Raw genomic sequence first — 15,810 nt, forward strand, 5'->3', positions numbered from 1 at the left:
TGCTGTATTTTGAACCAATTGAAGTTTATTTATTGATCTTGCTGGACATCCTCCCAGTAATGCATTACAATAATCTAGTCTTGAGGTCATGAACGCATGAATTCGTTTTTTGGCATCAGCAACAGAGAGCATGTGTCATAATTTAGCAATATTTCTTAGGTGGAAGAATACTGTTCTACAAACATTGGTAATTTGATTTTCAAAGGACAGACTGGTATCAAATATAACACATAATTTATTTGCTGTTGAAGATGATGTAACAGTACATTAATCAAGAGTCAAATTATATTTTAGGAGCTTGTTTTTAGAGGTTTTTGGTCCAATAATTAGTACCTCTGTTTTTTGTTTTTTAATTTATATCTGACGGTGTCACATTAAGCATTATTAGTTCAGAAGACTTAAATGTATATCCTGTCCTTTCAGTAGCACCAAATACGCCACTGTAAATTGTAGCAACACCTCCTCCTTGACCCTTCAGACGAGGCTCATGTTTATAACAATATCCTGGGGAATAGATTCACCCAACTAATATATTCATCCGGTTTAAGCCAGGTTTTGGTCAAACAGAGTGCATCCAAAATATGATCTGTAAAAATTGTATTTACAATTAGAGCTTTGGTAGAAAGACATCTAATGTTTAGTAGCCCTACCTTCATATGATGTTTATCTTTAATATTTTTGTTTTGTTCAAATTTTACCTTAATAAAAATGTGTTCTAAATGATTTAGTGAGAGTTTTGTGTTTGGCAGTTCAGGGAACAGGCACAGTCTCTATGTGATATCTACATGTAGGTGATACAGTCTCTGTGTAGTTGTAGTTTATGTTACATCTCATAAAGTGTACTGAATTGAAAATGTTACTTGTGTACATAAGGTCTTGAATAGTGTTCATGACTGAATAGTGTTTGTGACAAAACTTAGAGTTTTTTAGGCTAGTTTTGAATAGTGTCGCACTCTCTGTGGCCCATTACTCAGTCAGTGTTGTTATTTCTTATATTAAATAGTATTATGTTTATAATAATATGTTATGCCAGGAGGATTTCATTTACATTGGATGATATTTCCTCAGTTCTGCAGATGATGTTTTTTTTTTTTTTTGTTATTTGGATAATTTCCCAGTCCCAGTTTCAACAACAGCTTTGCATGCTTATGCTAAATATTGATATCACTGGTCTAATATATATTACATCTGAAAAAAATCACAACTTTACAGAAAGAGAAAACAACTAAGTAGATCCCAAATGTAAATGCATTTTGATTAAATTAATGATTAGTGCACCTTTACACTTACTATTGAATGATTTATTCAGTAAAATTTAACTGACAGCTGCAAAAATCATGACTTGACATTATTGGTTAAATACATTGGCATTCTTTTAATCCAAGTCGATTTTACTTGATTCAAACAAGGAGAAGCCACTTGCTGCCCTCCATGCTAAACCATTTTTTATTATTATTGCAAATATATATATATATTTCCATTGTTGCATCTTTTTCACAATAGTAGTGTTTTTAATTGCAAACAAATTAGGGAAAGGTTTGTCATGTTCAAATAAACTGTAATAAACTATATTTGAGTGAATATACTGTATAAACAAGCCATGTAAGTGGTTTTTCCACCATTTCCACCAGTCATGTTCAATGAAGCCAAAAGAGGTCGCCCTTAAGCCATATACCTAATGTGAGAGGCACCTTCCCAAGACCAACTTGTTGGCAAGAAAATGCTTTGGATGTTTATTATTTGTGTATAATAACCATTATGTGATATTTATTAACCACCCTAAGGCATGTATTTGGTCCACCATAACTGGAGTAAATTCTATTCTAAAGAATATGATATATACAAATGTAACTTGACATGCATGGCATTATGACATGATTTAAGGCCCGTATGCCTCTTGCTACGCAAGCTGGATTTCATTGCGTTATGAAACCTGTTATAATTTTGCCTGCCTGCTGCCTCTCTCTCACTGAAAATGAATAGGGAAAGAGCGATGCGTCCTGTGTAAAACCGACTGGTGGAGTGAGGGGGGTGTTCGGCCCTGTTTCGTGGCCCTGATCCGGCTGGAAATAAATTCCTGTTCTCCCTATGGCCAGTCCACCCCGGTGGGGACTCTCTCTAGAAGTGGCTGTCCAGACAAGACGATTCAAAGGGCACATATGGAACTCATAACATTTTAAAGTTATAAAACATTTTATGAAAAAAGTGGCATTTTATTCAAGTGCAATCACTTACATGAAAACTAATACAAAATTTACAGTAATCACCTTAGAGACACAGTCTCATAGCAGAAGTAGTAGGGGACATTGTTGCACTTCTACTGGCGTGTTTCGCACCACTTCTCATGTGAAAGAAAAATGCCCGTACAAATGAGAAGTGGCAAGATCGCAAGCAAAGCCTGCCACCCACCTTGTCCCATGTAAAACCGCCTGTGGTCGAAGCAGCATGACTTTCCAAGTGTACATGCATGAACTCCAAAAAAGGAGACTTATTGGCTGGGGAAAAGTGTGCTTTTCGCCAGTTGACATTAGACCAGATTTTCCATATGGCAAAGCAGCTAGTCTCTGTGATCGCTCAGTTGTACCTTTGGCTAGTAATAACAAATCACTAAGGTAATTCACTGCCACAGACAGACTTATTTTTAACAGGACTTTAAATTGATACGCAGTTCCCTCGAATGCAAATCTAAAAAGCCTCCTGTAATGCAGTGCAATTGGTACATGAAGTACTCGTCCTTCATATCTATTTATGCAAATAAGTCCTGAGGACGGCAGGCTTATTAATTCATATGAAACAACCTCTATCGCTTTTTTTGTGAGACGATTGTGTATTCTGGCTCATAACACTGGCGCATCTTTGGACGGAACCGTGGAAGACAGAACACCATTGAAACAGGGTAGCCAACGTGCAAATTGGATCGAATAACCATGTTCGATTGTTTTTAGCTCCAAATCGGAATCTCACCGGAGCTCACCACGCAATTTGGTATGTTCATAACATGATGTAATGCGCTGCTCAGCACTGGTAAGTGGTTACGTATAATGTGAGGCTTTGAAGAGGGAAAGCCCTTTATAGATAAAGTGTGAGCGTCTTGTGCATGAGCGCTGTAATCTTTTTTCAATCTTTGTAATTCATTTCCCACCATTGGGAAGCTGTTGTGAAAAATATATGGGCTTTGGAGTGGGAAAACCCTTATTGAAAAAGTGTGAGCGTTTCGTGCGAGCAATGTACTCTTTTTGCAAACTTTGTATGTTCATACATGATATAATGTGTCTCTGTTCTGAAAGTCTCATTTCTAGAAAATGTTAAAAGTATGACAAAGGTGAGATAGATGAAAGGCCACACAAAGATCTGGGTCAGTGCCAGTGATATATTCCTCCGGATGGGGTCAGTTTGTATCAGTTGCATTTGCTCATCTGCACTGGCATTCTGGCTGTCCATTGTGAGCACATTGTTTTAGAAAAAATGTGAATTGTTTGAATACATTGTTTATTGTTTACATTTTGTCCTTCTCATATGCAAATTCTGTGATTGCAACAAAATACAAGTAAACCAATTTGATTCGTAAATAATTCCCTTTTGCTTTAAACCTCTCTTTCTATTTGTATTAAGAATAATTCAGTTATATATTGCATTGCTTTGGTCATTTTTTATACGAATGTAAAGCGGTACTTATTTATTTGTTTGTTTCATTTATTGGTTTGATTATTTATACTTGCAACTTCTTATCAAACACATTTTATAATTTTTTTTTAATTGTTAGTTAATTGGTGTATTTGCATAATAACATTTATATGGTAACAAAATGGTTTATGTTTACAGGAGTAGCATTTAATTAACCCTAAATACAACTCAAAACACCATTAATGTTGCAAAGTATAAAGAAATAGTTTTGTCTAGAAATGCATCTGTCTATTTTTCACTGGAGATATAGAGCTGTTCCTCATGTAAGTGTGCACTACTTGTCTTGAGGGAAAAAAGCCACAGCAAGAGGATGAGTAAAATCTCTAGTTTGATGAACTAACCAACTTTCAGGTCCTAAACTGGCCATTTCAATTAACTAAACTATACTAAACTTTTAATTAAGTAAACTAAACCCCAGTTTTTCAGCAACACTGAAGACTCTGTGGATCAAAGACCGTTAAAGTTTCAAAGCCTGAAAATAAGAAGAACGTTTTAAAATAGGCAAATGCACATGGTCTGATGGTAAATGATTAGAAAAAAGTATTATGGACAGATGAATCGAAGTTTTATGTGATGAGCTGTTGTGGAAACATTGAACATTTTTTCATTGTTAGGTCACTGAGAAGTGCCAATCACACCTATGGGAAGTGAAAAACATGGAATGAATCTTCAGATGAAGATCTTAATAAACTGACAGAATGCTAAAATCTGCACACCTGGCGAATGAAAGTGTCTATTACTTAAAATAATAATAATAATATATGAATTAGTGATTCCAAACCTTTCAATATGAATTAGAAATTCATAATATAAATCAAATCAGTGCAAATATGATGGATATATTTTTAAAACATACAGTAACATGCCTTTTTAATGTTCCAGTTGCATTAAATTATTCACATAAAGCATTATGTGAATAATGTGTTTGTCTGAATGTAGATGCAGTTAATATCACAGCACAGACTAAACTGGATAAAATGGACCACAAATGTCGCTCACATATTTGCAATTTGACCACTGTTCATTATATCTGTAATTTTAACACATTTCATTTGCCAGTGATGTCCAGAAACCATTGCAATTTTGTAACTTTTTTCAATTTTCAAATAGAAAGTTTCACGAAACCATGGAAGTGTCCATGGATGTTGTTCTCTCTTTTGGCCATAATGAGGTTTTATGCGAGGTGGGCTGAAGTTATCTCCCTGATACGATGCCGTTTTGGTGACATGTAAAAAAAAAAAAAAACAATCTAAGATTTTTAGAATAAAGTCATAATATTTTGAAAATATAAAACCCTGATAAACTGTGAAAGATTTGAGAACAATACACATAGTTGCACTTAATGTGTTGAAGAGCGGTTCACAGCTCTAGTTCATTTATAAGTGTTTTTATGTGCTACTTAGATAATGATGCTTTTAGAAACGTGCTGTAGTAAGAACAATTTAAGTGCTACTTATGTTAGAGCTTCGGGAAACTCAGCCCAAGCATCACTCACACCGAGCGGGACTGCACGAACGTCTGTTTGGTTCTTTCTCCAGAATAAATTCAATTCATAACTGCTGCAGTGTCCGGAACCCAATAATAACTTGTGCTGATGTGCCAAAAGATGAAAAAGGATTTATTTGTTGATAAATCCTAAACTAAAGTCTGATTTAACAAAATCATCCACATCCATTTCTTGCATTGATGAAGCTGCTGGCTCTTCGTTCTATCATTGTGATATTGACGCACTGTTTCTGGTAATTTGGACTTTATTCTCGAAATGTTACGACTTTAATCTCGTAATGCTATGACTTTATTCTCGAAATTGTGACTTTATTCTAAAAATATTACAACTTTAATCTTGTAATTTTACATTTATTCTCAAAATATTATGACTTTAATCTTGTAATTTTAACTTTATTATCAAAATATTATAACTTTATTCTTGGTCTTAGATTTCCTTTTCTTGCCCCTAAAACACTGTCGTACTCTGGGGCCTAATCAGAGCACCAGGCCGTTCACAACACATAATTAGTAACTCAAAATTGCAAGAAACTTTGTAAACACTGTTGGGTTTAATCCAAATACAAAGTAATTAGTTACTGTAATCTAATAATCAATAATCTAATAATCACTGAACATTAGCTTATTATTGGACTATAGTCCACTGCAATCCATTTTGCAATTGAATCAGTTGGTCTGAGGTCAACTTTGTTGTTTTACTGAAAATGTCTTGCAAAATGAGAAGTGTTTTTGAGACACTGTGTCTAGTTAAAAGTAGTTCAGCTTTTAGAAACACATCTTAAAACCCTAGCTTCTTTGTCAATAACTCACACTCTCTGTAAGACGCTGAATGCTGACTCACATAAACATGCTAGTGTTCAATGCAATCTTGAATTTCTCAGATTTAGAAAATGTCCTTATCATGGAATTTATGTACAGCACAGGGGATATGTGTTAATTAGTATGTTTTTAATATATATATTAACTTGCAGATATCTTGCAGAGAGTTACATGTTTACCTAAGCTATTGATAGACTAATTGAACTGACCTCAAACAAAGCTATACTACTGGCTTACTGATAACATACAGTATCTATCGTGTGGTAGATCAGTGTGTAAAATGGTCAGACTGGTCTGATGAGGTTCTTAGTTCTATCAATGTGTTTAGAGGCAATTAATTAGGACTATTAGTACTTGTATTGCATAGTTTTACAAAATGATTGGACATTTTTAATGGATTGGGCATTTATGCAATTTTTTGTAAACATATCTAATAAACATATGCTTCTATATGATTTAGTTATGCTCTTCTGAATTGTTATATCTAAATTAGTTACATGGAGATAGCATTAGGACATATTCTCCTCAGTGCATAAAGAAGAGCTGAAGAAAATGGCATTATCATTATCATTGATATGTTTTGTAAATAAATAAAAAAATCAGTCCTCTTTAGCTGCATTAATATTGGGCATTTGGTTTGTCCATATGAGGTGCATTGGTGCAAGCTACAGTTTTAGAGAACCATTTGCCACCAAAAAATACAATAAAAATCCAGACACCGTGCTCCCGACAAGAATAGTGCTCAACAGGGAATATAACCGAAACCACACACTCATACAGACAGACAACAAAACAATAGACAGACATGGGATGATAATACCAAGGTCCTGTAAGACCAAAACCTAGACTGACAGAGTGACAGGACCGTGACACTAGTCCACTCTGCTAGGTTTCAGTGTAATCCCAAGACGACTGCCATATCGAACAATTAAAAATCACTGACTTCACCATAAATTAAAATATAAATGTCTGAACAAAAAGGGGGAAAATGATCCTGCAAATAAATATGCCATCGTCTTTCCATATTCAAGCCAATATAGCAAAGTTTCATCTGTTTTATTAATGTCTTTTGAACATAATTCAAGCCAACTAAGAGTGCCAGAGAGCTGCTGGACATGCAGACAGAAGACAGCTGGTCTTTCTAATCCCCTGCTGCATATGTTCTTATTGATAAAGTATGCTTGCTGTTATCTTTGCTATTTACTGTTTGATGTTTTCCTCTTCCCTCACCATTTCCAGGTCAAAGAACTGCAGTTTTGGTCTACGTGTTTCATGGACCTTATAAGTGACGCAGATGACACTAGATTAAGCTGACAATGTACTTTCGCCTCTTAGTACAACTTTGTCTGCCACACCGCAGAGTAAACAATATGGTGAAATGAGGCAGAGCACCACAGTCAATAATTGATAGCTCTGTTAATGATAACATGAAGATTTTCAGTTGTGAATATTTGACAACTTATGTAACCAAAGTACAAAGAGTTGAAAGAATCTGAAAAATAGGCCTACTCAGAGAAAATAACCAGTTTAAAGACTTTTGGCAACACTTGTTTTGCTGTGTCCCTGTTACAGTGTAATTACCCAAGTAAGTACAGAGTACTGAAAAATGTAACAGCCTGAAACAACATGTATTTAATATGTAATTAAGTTATGTACAGCATGTACTTACACATTGTAATTATGTATATGTAATAGACAAGTATTATTACATATGTTTAACAGGCCAGTCTTGTTACATACATGGAATAGACAAATCTTTTTACATGTAATATCATCATAATTACATTTCAAGCCTCAGATTACACAATATTACATAGAATTCATTACTGTAAATTAAAGTGTATCTTGACTGTACTTAAGTGTACTTCATGTTTAACTACATCCCTTAACAAGCTGTGCTTTAGTTTAAACGAATTCACTATTGCACAGCTGAATTAATGTTATAGCTTCATAATAACAATAAAATTACACAATATTACATAGAATTGATCACTGTAAAAGAAAGTGTATCTAGACTGTACTTCAGTATACTTCATTTGTAACTACATATCTTTTTCCTCATTAGATAGTTTAGTAGATTTGCCATAGTTTGTTGTTAGCACGATGAAGAAAGTAGGCCTACATCCCATATAGCACACGTACATCTCTGAGATGTCTGTTTTCGATATTTTCATCTGAAAACCATCACAATCTAATAAACATCTGGTAAACATCTTTAAAAGATCAGTTTTACAAACATTCTAAATCAAAGACGTTTCATAGACATCTGCTGAATGACATATTGATATTGAAGACATACTTATTGATGAGCAGATGAGATTGCAGATGAGCAAACAGCAAAAAAATAAAGAAAGATTTAAATACACACATCATATAGACATCTGGGAGATGTACATGTGATATCAGGGATATAAGATCTTGCACAATATATTATAAAAACCCTTTGAAAGTTTGTACCCTTAAAAATGTATCAATTTAAATATTTATTTCTGGATAAATGACAGCATACTTGACCAATCATAAGTGCTCTTGGACAAGGCTGTTAATTACTATATTGATGCATTCTGACTATAGCATGAAATTAATCTGTCCTATGAGAATCAAGTCCCATAAGACTCAAAAATGGTTAATTCCTCTTCTGCCAATTTTTTTTTTATTTATTTATTTTTTTTTATAAAAGTGGGCTACCCATCATTACTCATCTTTTAATTTCCCTTCTAACGAATGCAAATTGGTGAGTGAACTGTAAATATGTTGTGATTGTACCGGAAAGTGTTTCTGGATATTTTGAATAGAAATTGAACCAGATGCAGGTTAGTTCACACATCATTTTACATTTACGTATTTGGCGGTACTGTATATTATGTTAAATAATATGATTGACTTTAACAAAATCAGTTTGTTTGGCTGTTACCACATGGGGCACATATTTAATATGAACATTTCTCAATTCTGTGAATGCCTTGTGATTATTTGACACAAACTTATTTTCAGCCTTTGTATGTATCATGGCCTTGCAGAGGGCTTGAAACCATGCAGAATCTGACAGAGCTCCCAGTGAACACAACATCCAGCACCGATCTCTCTGTCATTGTGAATGTGTGTGTGGTCATCCCATTCTTCATTGCCTTCCTGTGCTTCATCCTCCTGACACTGTACACCTTTGCTTCTCTCAGGCTGTTGTTTGATAAGTCTCAATATATCCTCTACAGTTATGCTAATAAACGACACCCTGCAGCTGCTGTCCTCTGTGTCCCTTTTCTTGTTAGCAATGGGCAGTGTACAATTTGCAATTGTCTACTGTGCTCCGCTGCTCTTTGTGTCTACCGCAACATTCCTGAACAGCCCACTCATCCTTTCCACCATGTTTCTGGAGCGTTACGTGGCTATCTTCAATCCAAATCCAGTCAAGTCTCCAGATGGCATCGCCCTGCCATCTGGAGACCTGACTGGATTTGGGTCATCATTCAAAGTCTGTGGGTAATCAGTTGCATCCTGCCCAATGTTGACTTTATCTTAATGTGACTCAAGCCAGGTGTAGATGTCCAATCTACCCATGTGCTCTGCAAGACCGCATTAGTCAATGCCTCACCCATTCAGGCTCTGTTCAAGCTGAGCCTCAAAGGGATCATCTTTGCTGTGGTTGCTGTTGTGATCCTTTTCACATACATTCAGATTTTGCTGGAGACCCGTCAGATGTGGCAGGACCAGGCGTCAGTGAGGAAGTCTCTGCAAACCATGCTGCTTCATGGATTCCAGTTGCTCCTCAGCATGATTGCCTTCATCCAGCCTGTCACAGAGCTCTTCCTTCTCCAGTGTGTCAGTTTGTCTCAAGCAGATATGTCTTTTATCTACTACTTCTGCTTCCTCGCTTTCTGAGTCCACTCATTTATGGCCTTAGAGATGAAAGCCTCAGAAGCTATATGAAGAAAGCCATACCTTGTAATGGTCCATGAATATACCCACATAAAGAGGTTAAAACAACATAATAATAATGCAGCAACAAAGAGATTTTTGTGTTATTTTTAACAGAATCTCAAACATTTATTAACATTGTGCATTCTGTTGTATATTTGACACGTACACTGTGTTACATAAAAGACAATGTGAAGAGTTTCATATTTATATGTCTGAATGGATAAGTATATATCAAAAAGTTTTAATTGTCCACCATGGGTGAGACAGAATTTTTTGTGAAATGCAACAGTGTGCTCGAACCCACAAGGGGCACAGCCTGGGAGTGATAGGCTAGGGAAATAGCATCAACAACCCAATAAGCTAACCTCTGTTTGGAGACGGCGTTCCCTTTCGCCATCCGCCAAAGCAGACAAAGAGCTGCTCAGAACATCTAAAGCCCATGCGTGTGGTCCATGTAGATACGCAAAGCACTTGCCGGACACAGCAACGAATAGGCTGGGTCTGCCTCCTCTCTGGGGCAGCGTTTGCAGGTTCATGACCTGGCGGTCTTAGGATGACGTGAGCATCTGCCGGACCGAACTCCAGGCAAGTGTCGCAGACAGAGAACGCTTGCAGGTCCCCGACCCTCTTGATGGAAGCGAGCGTGATCAGGAGGGCCGTCTTCAAGGAGAGGGCTTTGAGCTCGACTGAATCAAGCGGCTCGAAGGGGGGTCTCTGAAGGTCTGAGAGGATCACTGAGAGATCCCAGGAGGGGAAGAGGCTTGGCCGGGAAGGGTTCAATCTCCGGGCGCCTCTAAGGAACCTGATAATCAAGTCATGCTTACCAAGGGACTTGCCATCTACTACATCATAGTGGGCTGCGATACCAGTGACATACACCTTCAAGGTGGAGGGGGACAGCCTCCCCTCCAGCCTCTCCTTCAGGAATGAAAGCAATGACCAAACTGCGCATCTCTGCGGGTCTTCAGATCTGGAAGAACACCAATTTGCGAACAGACGCTACTTGAGGGCGTAAAGCTGCCTGGTAGAGGAAGCTCTGGCTTGGTTGATCATGTTTACGACTGCAGGTCTTCTGCGTCCTGTCCAGGGGCCAGATGTGGAGATTCCAGAGGTCTGGGCGCAGGTGCCAGAGGGTGCTCCGTGCCTGAGAAAGAAGGTCCTTCCTCAGGTGGAATTTGACAGGGAGGTGCTGTCGTGAGGAGTGGGTGGGCCAATAAGGAGCCACCAAGGTGACCTGTTCCTCGTCCTCCCTTACCTTGAACAGTACCAGTGCAAGAACGCTCACTGGGGGGAAATGCATACTTGCGCAGCCCCCCGGGGCCAGCTGGTGAAGACGCGAGGGAATAGGGATGGTGTCGAGGCAGAATGGAGACGTGGAAGTACGCGTCCTTCAGGTCTACCGCCGCGAACCAATCTTTATGCCGAACGCAGGTTAGAATTCGCCTCTGCATGAGCATTTTGAATGGGAGTCTGTGTAAAGTCCTGTTGAGATCTCACAAGTCCAAGATTGGCCACAACCCACTGCCTTTTTTGGGTAATATGAAATAAGGGCTGTAGAAACCCTTCTTCATCTCGGCTGGAGGGACAGGCTCTATCGCATCTTTGAGTAGAAGAGTGGCAATCTCTGCTTGTAAAGTGCTGGCGTGTTTGCCGCGCAATGGGGTGGAACAAATACCGCTGAAACGAGGCCGGAGCCTGGTGAATTGAATTGCGTAGCCGAGTCGGATGGTCCTGGCCAGCCATCGCGACGGGCTGGAAAGTGCAAGCCATGTGTTTAAGCTCCGTGCGAGGGGCACTAACGGGACAATCGTTTTAGATGTACCGGGTGGGGCTTCGCTGCTGGCAGAGCAGGTAATAGTGTGTTGGGAGGTAAAAGCATGTCCTGAGGCTTGGGTGCTGAGAAAAAACTTAAAGCACTTACGTTGCTCCGCGCACCCGGCAGGGGGCGGGATATAGACAGAGGATGAGGTCCTGTAGGGACGTCTTCGAGACTCATCAGCGCTGGCCTGCCTGGGCTGGCCTGTCGTGGGTCCGGAGACGAGGTGGCCGCATCCGGGGAGCTGGGACTGCAAAGTTTTGCTGCCAGGGTCCTGTGAGAACAGCGTGCACCAGTCTGATGACCCAGGAAGTGAGGAAATTGCTCTTTTATTGATAATTTGGGTACCGCAGCCTAAAGGGGGTGCGGCGAAAGAAAAAGGGAGAACTGAGGATTCTCCTCCCAGCCCACCGGAGGACGGAGTGGTCTTGCTACCAGCTCCGAAGCAAACATCTGGCTTTCTGGGTGCACCGTCTTCTAGGGTCTTGCGGGCCCTAGAAGATGTCCTGGAGACGGGGGGCGTACGTCGCCTGCGGGGCTCTCAGTGCTGGGGCTGAGAGCTGGGCCTAGGTTGAGGCGGAGCTGGTGTTGGTTTCTTCGCAGGGGGATGCCCACGGCGTGCAGACGGGGAACGGCCTGCGCTACGACGGCGCGGCATTATGTGAGAGATGGCCTCCGTCTGTTTCTTCACTGCCGAAAACTTCCGGGACCAATTCGTCGACAGTGTAGCCGAAGAGACCGATCTGGGAGATGGGGGTGTTGAGAAAGTGGGCTTTGTCAATGTCGTGCATCTTGACCAAGTTCAACCACAGGTGGTGTTCCTGGACCACGTGGGTGGCCATAACTCGCCCCAGTGCTTGCGCAGTTCCTGCAGCACATTGGGATCGGGACTTCCATGATGCAGATCTTTGAGTGCCCTGGCTTGGTGTACCTGCAGGAGAGCCATGGCATGCAAGGCGGAGGCGGCTTGCCCAGTGGAACTGTAGACTTTCGCAGTCAGTGACCACATTGTCCTACAGGCCTTGGAGGGGAGTATTGGCCGGTCCCGCCAGGTGGGTGGAGTTCTCGGGACACAGGTGGATTGCAACCGCCCTGTCCACCTGAGGTACCTCCGTGTACCCGTGGACCGCTCCGCCATCCAACGAGGAGGTTGGTTTCAGGCAGTGAAAGGTGCCCTACACAAACTCGTCAGCTCGTCATGCATTTCCAGGAAGACCGTGGCCGAGGATGCCATATGACCCATGAGCCTCTGGAACTGTATGAGAGGAACCACTGTGCCTGGCATGAAGCGAGCAAGCATGAGGCCGCATCTATGACCATCGGATCTGGAGAGATAATGTCCACATCCAGGAACTACACAGCGGCGGAAGGACATCTTTAAAAAGATGCGTCCTGAAAAGGACTTTCAACACTCGCATGTGTATGTTGCTCTTTTACCAGAAAAAACTATTTTAGAGAAATCAACTTTTTTAGGAGAGAAGCGCTCTCAAAGTGCCCAGGGGCAGAGTCTGCACAGCTTACAGAGAGGAGAAAGCCGCTGGAATGCGCCGTCTGATCAAACAGAATGCTCTCTTGCATAGGTGGGTGAAGCAGTCGTGACACACAGCTGGCTGATCACACAACCGTTCGGCTCCAAAGAAAAAATCTGTCTGACAGATGCTCACCCGTTCCCCTTTATACCCGTATGTCTGGGGCGGGGCATGCAAATTCTGTCTTCCAATTTGACATTGGCTTTTTTCAAGTTCAGAGGTATGTGAGGCTCTCAGAAGAGACCCCTTGTGTCACTACAATCAACACAACCTTGAGTGAGTGACAGAAGGGGAACATTTTTTCTGCCACTTTTACGACTAAACAATTATACGGCACAACACTATCCCACATAGGCTAACCATCGTCAATATTTTTTTTTTCAAGAACTTATTCATGTTTTCTGTCCATCTTAGTAGCGTGTTTACTTATAATGTTTGAAATTCGGCTATGGAAAAAAATCAACAACAACAACAACAAAAAAAAAAAGTCATATAGGTAGACTAAACTGTGTGAGGTCACAGGTGGCAAGAGCACTAGTGGGTAATGAAAAAACAACTAATTTGCTTATTTTCTAATTTGTAGTTCTTGCAATGCCACAACAAATTACCGGGATGCAAACTCATGAGGGCCGAAAAAGGTAAGACAATCACTGGTCCACAAAAAAAAAAAATTCTTGGGATTTTTTTTTTAAAAGAAAAAGCTAAAAGCACCAATTCCAGCTATTTTTGTGATTCAAGTTTACAATTGTGCAGAATTAGCTGCAAAATAAAGAATATTTTGGTGAGACTTGCTTCTGTTTCACAAATGTTTTCGATTTTATTAACTGATTAGTTTAGTGACCCCTTGTGGATATGTCACTGGGTGGTGACAAATGAGAGTCTTGTGTGCTATGAGTGAGTCAGTGAATCATATTGAGTCGTTCATGGTAGAAATCTACCAAGAGACTTTATAGTGTTTAAGCATTAAAAGAACAGATCTATAGTCTTCCTTCAGTCTGAGCATTATTTGTCATCCAAAAAGACAACAATATAGTGAGTTTCAATAACGTCCTTACCTTTTCCTTTATTCAATCTTGCATGGCTACAAATCTACTGACTTCAGTAGAATTATAAACACAAAGCAGATCTACGGTATCATTTTCCTACAGTAGCCTCTTTAAACTTCTTAGCATGGCTTTTATCAGAAAAGACCCCAATAATAGACAAATAATAATAATTTTGAGTTTCAATAATGTTCTTTCGTAATTGTAAAGCACATGTCACATGAGTCGAGTATAGGCTTCAACGCCCGCATCAAGTGCCGCATCGCCCACCACGTGACATGAGTTGCAGAAAGCATCACAGGGGCGATTTTACGAGTCTGCCGTAAAAAAGTGGGAAGTGTGCACAATAAACATTGAAAACGTTTGGAAGAGAGAAAAAAAAGAATATATGTTGCTTTGATAGCAGAAAGTAATAAAAGGACTCGTTTATGTTTAGGTCTAAGCATTTTCTTGGTGAATTTAAATTAGTTAAATAACTGGGGTCTCTGATATTCGTAAACGATAAGGTAATATTTAATTAAAAGAAATTATGAGACATTCAATGTCTCTTCACAAATGTGGGCAGTTTTTAAACATATTGTTGCTTAGTACTCTCAAAGACATTATTGGTGAAGAAAAACACTGTGGTGTGAAGTGACATCACTTCATAGACTTCAATGTATTCTGCAGTGAAGCGAGTCATGTGAAAGACCCTTAACGTGTATAAATATCACTCACTTTTGCACATTCATAATTGTTCTTCATAATCACAAGTGACTGATTACGGATTCAAAACTGCAAAATTCTCAGAAAGGTGAGGAGTTTGGATCCCTGAAATTATTTTAAAAAAAAAAATTCATGCACTTAATTTATTTTGTGGAATTTTATAATTTTCCACCTGACAATCTTTCATGACACACCAGTGTTCCGTGGCACAGTGGTTGGGAAACACAGACCTAGAAGGTTAGAAGGTCCTTTCATAATTATCAGCACAAGCTGAGAAAGTATTTAGTTCATATTTAAGTTACATGGACATTGTAACACAAATATCAGTTAGCAAGTTAAGACTTTCTAAATCTACCTGAGAGCAGTTGTCTCAGGATAGACTGAACAACCTGACACTCTTCTCATTTCAGAAATGTTTTGGTGACTTTGCCAACAAGAAATCTCATATTTATACATGTATAATTTATTTTGTTAGGAGGCTCTGTATATATATATATATATATATATATATTTTAATAATGTATTGCTTGATCCAAATAATATTTGTGTTTGAAAAAAAAAAACAATATTATGAATTAGCACTGTTAAATATCCATCTAAAATGTTTATAGTGGATATTATCCCCATCACAAACCCACATTGGTCAGGTGGCCCTAAAATAATTCTGTGCCTGGGGCCCAAAGGTTTCACGCCCCTGATCACCAGCACCATGATTCCACATTTGTGACACAGTGGACAATTACAAACAGATTTCAGTTTAATTTTTGTGAGATGAATAAGTGCAGTTTGG

The 15,810-nt window shown here is 39.3% G+C and overlaps 1 pseudogene; it reads left to right on the forward strand.

Moving 5' to 3' along the window:
• Window positions 1-4,717: 4,717 nt before the first annotated feature.
• On the forward strand, window positions 4,718-9,965 carry LOC127629525 (odorant receptor 131-2-like; annotated as a pseudogene).
• Window positions 9,966-15,810: the final 5,845 nt, after the last annotated feature.

This window comes from Xyrauchen texanus, chromosome 36 (assembly GCF_025860055.1).
Source record: "Xyrauchen texanus isolate HMW12.3.18 chromosome 36, RBS_HiC_50CHRs, whole genome shotgun sequence".
In the NCBI taxonomy this organism is placed as follows: Eukaryota; Metazoa; Chordata; class Actinopteri; order Cypriniformes; family Catostomidae; genus Xyrauchen; species Xyrauchen texanus.